This window comes from Dipodomys merriami, unplaced genomic scaffold, assembly GCF_024711535.1.
Source record: "Dipodomys merriami isolate MVZ:Mamm:240054 unplaced genomic scaffold, mDipMer1.0.p SCAF_46, whole genome shotgun sequence".
NCBI classification, from domain to species: Eukaryota; Metazoa; Chordata; class Mammalia; order Rodentia; family Heteromyidae; genus Dipodomys; species Dipodomys merriami.
In genome coordinates this window covers 11,765,781-11,774,767 of record NW_027206024.1, presented here as the reverse complement: position 1 = coordinate 11,774,767, position 8,987 = coordinate 11,765,781, and the positions used below count along the sequence as shown (strand labels likewise).

At 40.8% G+C, this 8,987-nt stretch overlaps 1 long non-coding RNA gene across 1 annotated transcript; it reads left to right on the top strand.

Moving 5' to 3' along the window:
• Nucleotides 1-2,514: 2,514 nt before the first annotated feature.
• LOC138808621 (uncharacterized) lies at nt 2,515-5,453 on the top strand. Its single transcript, XR_011366532.1, has 4 exons — nt 2,515-2,616; nt 2,917-3,108; nt 3,825-3,867; nt 4,808-5,453. It is a non-coding gene; the product is annotated as an uncharacterized lncRNA (long non-coding RNA).
• The last annotated feature ends 3,534 nt before the right edge of the window (nt 5,454-8,987 follow it).

Sequence of the window (8,987 nt, the reverse complement as noted above, 5' to 3'; positions counted from 1 at the left end):
GAGTTCATGGGAACATAGTTTGTAAGCATGCCTACTGTCTATGTCTATCTACCTTGTAAGGGACAGGAACTCTTCAGTCATCTGTGATAGTACTAAAAAGTTAAGGTTTTAAAATGTGGAAGATAGTTTTGATCCCAACCCCTGTATGTGCCAAAAACTCTAATTGGCAGTAAATTTTGAGCTGATGCCAGCTACATGAAATTCATCTGCTCAGGAAAAAAACTTTGTAAACCTGAGAGTGTGTTTCTATTGATATCAGTCTGAAGGCCTACATAGGTAACTGAGGCATTGTTAGGATTACTAGAGATCACATTCCTATGCCATCCAGAAAGATCCTTTTGTAAACTAGAAGTCTAAATAAGCTCCACTGCTGTAGCCAGAAAAAAGGTCTGTGCATTTGTTAAAAGTTAAAATATTGTTCTTAATGACATTTAACCCTGATAACCTCTTTGTAAAATAGGCTATGTTTATAGGTTCCTGGCTAACTAGGATCAACATCCCTGAGTCAGCTTGAAGAAGTGACAGAAGCTGAATCTTTGCCCAACATCCCTTTTAAGAACAAGGGACCAGATTCACTTTTTTTAAAATGTGGCAAAACAGACAGAAGGAAAAGACATGGGAAATAATAGTACAGGCCTGAGCCCTGTATATCTGCCTAGAAAATCCTAGCCCTATTAAAAGAACTATCAAATTTAAAATGTTGTCAGCTTGGTAAATTGTCCTGGGCTATTGTCTAAATAGTTTTAAAATCTAGTGGGGTCACAGCCTGCCAAGCCTATGCCATGTGTCCTTAACCAGGTTGTGTAGGAATTTGCAGCTCAGCACGAGGTGTGACTGTCCCTTGGAGCCACTTAGAGACCCTGTGCTGCTGCTGCTGTTGCTGCTGCTGCTGCACACCCTAATGGGTAAAGTTCAACGACAGCCTGACAGTCACCTGGAGGAAATCCACATCATCACTCAGACCACCTCCACTGCAGTAAAATAGACTGAACTCCTGCTTGACTCCATCACCTGAGAATGCTTCCCTGTTGATATCTACTACAAAATAAGATCATGTGGGACATTCTTTTAGTGATATCTAATAACCCTCTCTACTCCCACAGTGGATATTAGTGGCAAGGTTATTGCTGAATTGCCTTAAGCACTTCAGGGTCACAGCCTCTTTTCTCTCTGGTAGGGTAATAACCTGCTTCTTCCTGGGTATGTTTTAAAGATAAAGGAGGATTTCTTTTTTAAATCAACGGAGACAGTAAGAGGAATGAGACCCAGCCCTAATCTTAGCCTTAAAATCTAACAAGCTTTTCATCCCATTAGTGCCCTGAGGCTTTCTGAGATAACATGGTTCCACAAGTCAAAGTAAAAATGGGCACACACACACACACACACACACACACACACACACACACACACACACACAAACACTCCCACAGAGATGTACACACACAGAGTCACAGGCAATATTGTATCTTAAATTCTTATCCAGAGATTGGACAACAGCCCACTTATTTGTGAAGGTTTTTCTTGATTATTTTGAAGGAGGAGGATAGTTCATGAGACACAGGTGACAAGACTTTAGTGAGGAATACTTTATAAACAACTAGCTTATAAAAAGAACAGGAGCACGGTTTTTATCTTTAAATCTTACATTCCTTCAACTATAGTTTTAAATAATAATCATTGAGGGGCTGGGAAGGTGGCTCAGTGGTAGAGTGCTTGTCTTGCATGCATGACGCCCTGTGTTCAATTCCTCAGCACCACGTAAGCAAAAAAAGAAAAAATCCAGAAGTGGCGCTGTGCCTCAAGTGATAGATTGGTAGCCTTGAGCTGAAGAGCTGAGAGACAGCGCCCAGGCCCAGAGTTCAGGCCCCACGACTGGACACCCATTCAAAAAAAATAATCATTGAATTATGAGAAGACAATGCAGCACCTCTTCCCTTCTCCCCTTCCCCTCTGTCATAAAATATGACAAAAATATCAAAAATAGTCTTTTATCTTAAAAAAATGTACACGTGTAAAAATGTCTGACTATATGTGTAAATTTTTTTCAATATTTTTATGATTGTTCCCACCTCTAAGTATTTGTCTTTTGGGCAGATTACAGCACACAGGGGCTTCAAGAGCAAACAAAAGATTAGGAAACATGAACCAAACAGTGTCCTAGGAAGTAGATGCAAAAAGCACATGGCAGGCTGAGAGGGCCCTAAGAGGCAAAATGATTTTTGCAGAACAAGAGGAATAGTGAAAAATAAGGAATAAGGCATGGATCTCACCTAGGAAAGCTTCCTTGAGGCTGAGACCATGCTGGTTCCTAGGCCTACCTGAGGATGTTGGGATTTGACAATGTCCACATTTGTATAGAGTGATGTGGGAGGGGAAATTTCAGCCTCCCGTTTTTCTTTGGGATGGTCTTATGTGAGTAAGCAGCTTAGATCATTGGGCTCTGAGAGATGACACTACTTCCCTCACAATGGAATAGAATATGGAACTCTGAGACCCAGGCAACTGTAACTTACAGTCAGCTCTAGCCAGCTCACTTGGCCTGTGGCTCAGAAACAAGAAAGACATTCCTGTATTGCTTTCAAAGTTCAAGAGAATCAGGTCCCAGGCATGAGAGGGGTGAGTGCCTCACTCGATACTGCAGACATTGGATCAGTGCCAAACCACGAATCCAATGTCTCAGGCCTTTTTATAAGAAGAAATAAAGGGAATCACAAGTCAACTCAGGTCAGGTGTAACTATGACAGGAAACCTATTTAATCTCATTCTAGCCCACAGTACAGGCTTCTTCTTGTGTTTTTATATGGGTATATTGATAAAATATTTACTGTGTACTTTTCAATCCTATTACTCTATTACTCATTTTGAAGTGTACTCCCATTTCCATGTTTCAAAGATTCATTCTTTTTACCACCTTAGTGTGACAATGAGTCTGCTCAAATCCTGAATGTGCCTTATAATATATGGAGCTTGGACTCAGGCTTGTTGGAAATACTGGTAATGGACCTGATCCCTGCCTACCAGAAAGGTGATCTCTTCTATGTTGGAAACTTCCACCGCCACTATAGAGAGTGGGAGACAATGGAGCAGTTGCTGGATATTGTTTAAAAAGTGAGTGTTCCTCATTCAAATCCAGGACTGATGAGACCCCCTGGCAGATTATTGGAATACTTGGTACCTCTCTGAGACTGTTTCAATGGGGTTTTATCACAGGAGCTTGGCTTGAGACAGGAGCTTGGCTTGAGACAAAGAAGTGCACTCCCTGGATAACTCCTTACGAGTGGCCTGCCAGAACATTTCATTTTCCTCAGAAGCTAGTGGAGCCTTAACAGTTTGCTTGCTGAGAGACTAGGATTAAAGGAATGAGCCAGTGTCACCCAACATCCACCCTCACCTAGGAAATCACTATCTTGGAGGCCTTTGAAGGAATATAGATGGAAGAAAGAATGGAACTTGAACTTGGGGCCTGAGTGCTGTTCTGTTCATATCACTCTACCATTTAAGCTCCAATACCAGGTCTGGCCTTTGGCTGGTTAATTGAAGATGTGTCTTTAGAATTTTACAAACTAGACTGGGTTCAAACTGTGATCCTTAGATCTCACCCTCCTGATTAGTAGGATTAGAGGCATGAGCCATGGGACATTTATTTGGACAAATGCTGATAAGCATCCTCACAGAATTTCCATGAAATTGTGTAGACATATCTCTACTTTTTGTCTGTTATGTTTACATTACCATATGTGACTTAACCAGTCCCATGTCTGTCCTGTTAGTTCAGAAAAGGAGAAGCATAGAGTTAACTTCCTTCTCTCCTCCCATTGGTACAGATCCTTCTACCGTAACTGGGAGGAAGATGAACAAGATGAAGAAGTAAGTGGACGTTGACACAAAGAGAAGTTCTGTCTTTGAAAACTGGGTATCTTTGAGGTGTCTGAATCAAAGTCAACTTCCTTCTTTGCACACCAGTTGTGATTTTCACCAGGGGGTTGAGGCTTGGCACTTCAGTGGATAGCAGATTACACAGTGTGGGTGTGGTTGTGGTTTTGGACTCTCATGGATGACGAGGGGGGTATGTATAGCAAGTCAGATCAAGAGGGGAAACAACCTTCTCCTCCTAACATAGGGAGAATTTTAGATGATTATATTTGAGAAATTTCTAGAAGTGGGTTGTGAGGAGCATCCTGCTTGCAGGAGTCTCTTCCTACAACATGCAAGTCCCGCCAGAAAGAGGCTATAGTACAAAGCTCAGGATGGGGAGGAAAGGCTCTCATTTTCCTTGTCACCAATCTGCCCATAGCCTAGTTTGTTCCATCTTCCCTATGTGGATGGACTTCTACCTTGATGATTTCTATGAGAACAAGAACCATGACACCCTGAAAGAACTTACACAGTATGTCAAGCTCAAGATGCCCTCTTTAGACTTGCTCTTCTGCTTACATATTCTTCTGGACCAGCTAGAAGAACGCATGGCCCATGAGACCAAGAAAAAATGGAAGAAGTCCTTGTTTAGAAACCTCAGAGCTGGTGAATATGGATGGAACTTGGGTCTTTAGGCATGGGCAGGATGGGCATAGAGCCCTTAGTACTCCCCAGCTTGGCAAAATATCCTTTTATGGATATTCTTTGCCAGGTAATATCTGTTCTCCTTTGAAGGAACGTGGAAGTAGCCACTCATTAGAAACATGCTAACTTCTCATCAGTGTTCAGTCCAAACTCAAGTTCTACAGCTTCCCCCATTAGATTCTCATGAAAGTTTGTCACACCTTAACTTCTTGAGTTCTAAGACTCCTGTACCTATTTCCATTCTCAGGTTTGTATCACAGTAGAGCAGCTCCTGCAGTTCTCCAGATAAAGAACCCATCAGTGATGTCGTTTATGATGACTCATGGAGATCAGAAAACATTACTGATCTCCAGAAGGCATGTGAACATAGAGGGTGTTTTTTTAATATATAGAAAGGCCCAAGCAGGTTTTGAGTCCTGTGGACATCCCACTGGTTCTGAACCCCACATGTGAAGCAGGAGTAGCTGCACTTACTGCCAAGGAAGAAGATGATCCAGAATATCTTCCATTGATGTTGATAATCCACCTAGATTAGCTCCAAACAAGTAAAAAAGACATGTCTTGGTATGCAGTGTAAATGTATGCTAATGGAAAATGACCCCAGTGTATCTTCAGGAAAACCAATAAGTGAGGTCCAAAATCTAGATTCAGTTGAGGAAAGGGAATCTTTCTTCACAGAATATCCTGACCAATCTGTCCTCCTGAAGGGGATCCAGTTTCCAATTGAGAAATTAGAATCTGTCCCTCCTTGGACTCAGGAAGAAAACCCTGTCTTTAATGAGGAAGTAAATCCCTTTTAGGACTCTGAGGCAGAATTTTTTCTGAAGGCAACTTAGAAGCCAATCTAGATTTAGAGATTCCTTCCCCCATTCCTGGGAAAACCTGTATTTTTTTTGTCCTGATGGTTATAAAATGCTCATTCTATTTTTCTAACTTTATTAAAATGTTAGTGTTTTTTATATAATCTAGTATTCATGAATCCTAATTATGTTTTTTAAGCCTACAATCTGAAGCATTGTGCATACGTGTTCTGTGGGGGGATAACAGAGTGACAGGGTGCTGTACAAGAGAGCCTACTGCATATTACTGAACTGTTAAATGCACAGGGAGCGGCAAGGAAGCCAGGCCATGCCTGTATGGGGAAATAAGGTGGCTACAAAAGGTCTATGAAATAGCAGGTTAGAGGTCCTAGAAAGCTGTTCTGTCAATTTGGACAAATGTCACAATACTTATAGTGGTATGTAGGATACTCTTCCAACCGTGAGTTCAAATCTGTTTACATTTCATTGTGCTTTGGGCACATATGGAAGAAAAGTTACTCTCCAATAATATCATACAGTAATGTGAATCATTTTCTTTAAAACTGCTCCAGGGCTGAGAAGGTGGCTCAGTGGTAGAGTGCTCGCTTTGCATGCATGAGGCCCTGGGTTCAATTCCTCAGCACTACATAAGCAGATAAAGCTGGAAGTGGCATTATGGCTCAAGTGGTAGAGCACTGGTCTTGAGCTGAAGAGCTTAGGGACAGTGCCCAGGCTCAGAGTTCAAGCCTCACAACTGGCAAAAATACTGCTCCATTAAACAATTAAATAATTAATAATTAATTCAGGCTGCAGCCACTTAATCAGGCATGCTGGTCCCTCTGGTGAAGTAGGATCCTACTGGAAGCCTGCCCACCTAGGGCCGTTGTGAGCACCCCTCGCCTGGGACTGTGGAAGAAGATCAGGGTGCACCTGTTGTTGGGCTAGGGCAGCAACCTGGCAGCTGCTGCATGAATAACACAGTGCCACTGACTCACATCTAGCACCCCCCTGTCCCTTGGGCCGGGTCCATGAGGATCAGCCCCTGGGAGTACACGCATACTACGGGACAAGGTCCACCCACCTAGGAAGGAGTGCAGACTGAACAGATGCCACTCTGTGGATCAGTTTGTACAGTATTTATCAGCCGTGGAGGAGGGGTTGATTTTGTTCTGCTGTGGGGAAAAGACAAAAAAGACAGGCCCAAGCAGGGTGATGCCAACTTTTGTACTCAGACTGGCAAGGAAACTTTCCCCCACGCATTCGCCAGCAGGCTTAGGAAGCCATTCCATGCTCCTTGTCCATGGAGTAGCAGCCAGGGACACTCCCATCCGATACTCCTGGATGCTCTTTTGGGTTTGTTTGTTAATTTATTCAGAGAGCCCCTCCCTCAGACAGCAGAGTTATATTCTGGGTTTTGTAAAATGTTCTGCATCTGAGCATTCCCAGTGTTTGGTTTTTGTATTGTTTCTTTTAAATGCGTTTTGAAATTTGTGTTTTAGGTGTTGAGGTGCAGGAGGAGGAGCCAGGTTATGAAAATAGTTTCCTACAAGCCTTTCATCTAAAAATGAAAACATATTCTCTTTAAAAATGCATTTCAGGAAATAAATCTGAGAGTGGAGTAAAGGCTGTTTTCTCATGAGATCAAAATGTGAGATTTCTATATGCATGTTTTATGCGTTCAAAATACAATTAAGTAATCCACTATCTAAGAACAATTGTCCAGACCTAAGAGTTAAGTGTCTTGGGAGTTAGAGGCAGGGTTTTTTGAGCTTTATCCAAAGGGAGGGAAGAAAGTTAAAATCCGTAGATTACTTTCTAGAATCAAAGTGTTAATACAAAATGAGAATCACTAAAAAAACCTCAGTGTTATTTGGGTTTTCAATTGTTCCATATGTATTTTTGGATTACTTCTATTTCATTGAAGAGTGAGATTGGGATATTGGTAGGTATCACATTGAATTTGGATATAACCTTTGGCAGTATTGCCATTTTCATGGTGTTATTCCTCCCAATCCATGAGCATGGGTGGTTTCCCACTTCCTTAGTTCTGCTTTCATTTTCTTTTTCAGGTTTTGAAAATGTCTTTCATAGAGGTCCTTCTTAACTCCTAGATATTTTATTTCTTGTGTGGCTTTTAAAAAGGGGTTGCTTTCCTAATATCACCCGCAATCTTAACATTATTGGAATACAGGAAAGCCATTGATTCCTGAGGGTGAATTTTATACTTGGCTAGTTTGCCAAAGTTTCTGATGAGCTCAATAATTTGGGAGTGGAGTCCATGTGGTTCTTTAAATACAGGATCATATCATCTGCAAAGAGGGAGAGTTTTACTTCATCTTTCCCTATTTGGAGACCTTTAAGTTTGCATCTTGTATTATTGCCCCAGCTAGCATTCTAATACAAAGTTGAAGAGTAATGGAGAGAGCAGACTTTTTATCTCATTCCTGAATTTATAAGAAATGGCTTTAAATTTTCACCATTAAGTATAATGCTAGCTCTGGGTTTGCCAATCCATAGCAGAAAGAACAGCACTGGAGCACTATCAGTTCCAAATTTCAAACTCTACTAAAAAGCCATAGTAAAACACAGCTTGTTACTGGCACAAGAACAGACCTGAGGATCAATGGAATAAGACTGAAGACTCAGAAATAAACCCACTGACCTATAGCCACGTAATCTTTGACAAGGGGGCTAAAAATTAGAATGGAAGAAAGACAGCCTTTTGAGTAAATGGTGTTGACAAAATTGCTTCAACACCTGTAGAAAACTAAAGCTAGATCTGTATATAATACCCTGCAGGAGAATCAACTCCAAATAGATCAAACACCTCAAAATAAAAGAAGACACCATGAAAACATTACCTGAAGGAATAGGAGAAAGTCTAGGGCTTTTTAGCACAAGCCGAAATTTTCTTAAGAGAGAACTGGAAACAAAAGAAATCAAAGAAAGTTTGGAAAATTGGGATTGCATGAAACATCGGAGCTTCTGCAAGGCAAAGGTCATAGCTAACAAGATCAATAGAAAGCCCACGTTCTGGGAGAATATCTTCACGAGTCATAAAACGGATGAGGTCTTATATCTAAATTATACTTAGGACTCAAAAAATTAAATCACCTGACAACAAATCCTCAAAGAAACAACTACTCGATAACTAAGTGGGCTAAAGACTTAAAGAGAGACTTCTCTGAAGAGGAAATAAAAATGGTCATTAGACTCATGAAGAAATGCTCAACTTTTCTAGGCATAAAAAGGGGAGCCTGGCATAATATATGACAAACACTAAGGGTAAACAACTACCAATAGTGAATATGGTCCCAAGCCAAACTCTCCTTTACATTTAAAGGATATATAAAAATATTTCATGACAAAGAAAACTTGAAACAATGTATCTCCACCAAATAAGCAGGGTAGAAGTTAATTAAATATACCCTATATAGAGAAGATCAAGAAGAACAGGATCTGGTTATATAAAATGCTCCCTACCAGAGAACAAGGTAAATATATTAACAGTAGATGAGGCACAGCTCCTAACAGCAGGGCTATAACATAACATATTTCTCAGTCTTAACTTTCAATATCAATGGAATTAAATTACCAATTAGAAAACACATCAGATACTAGTATCAA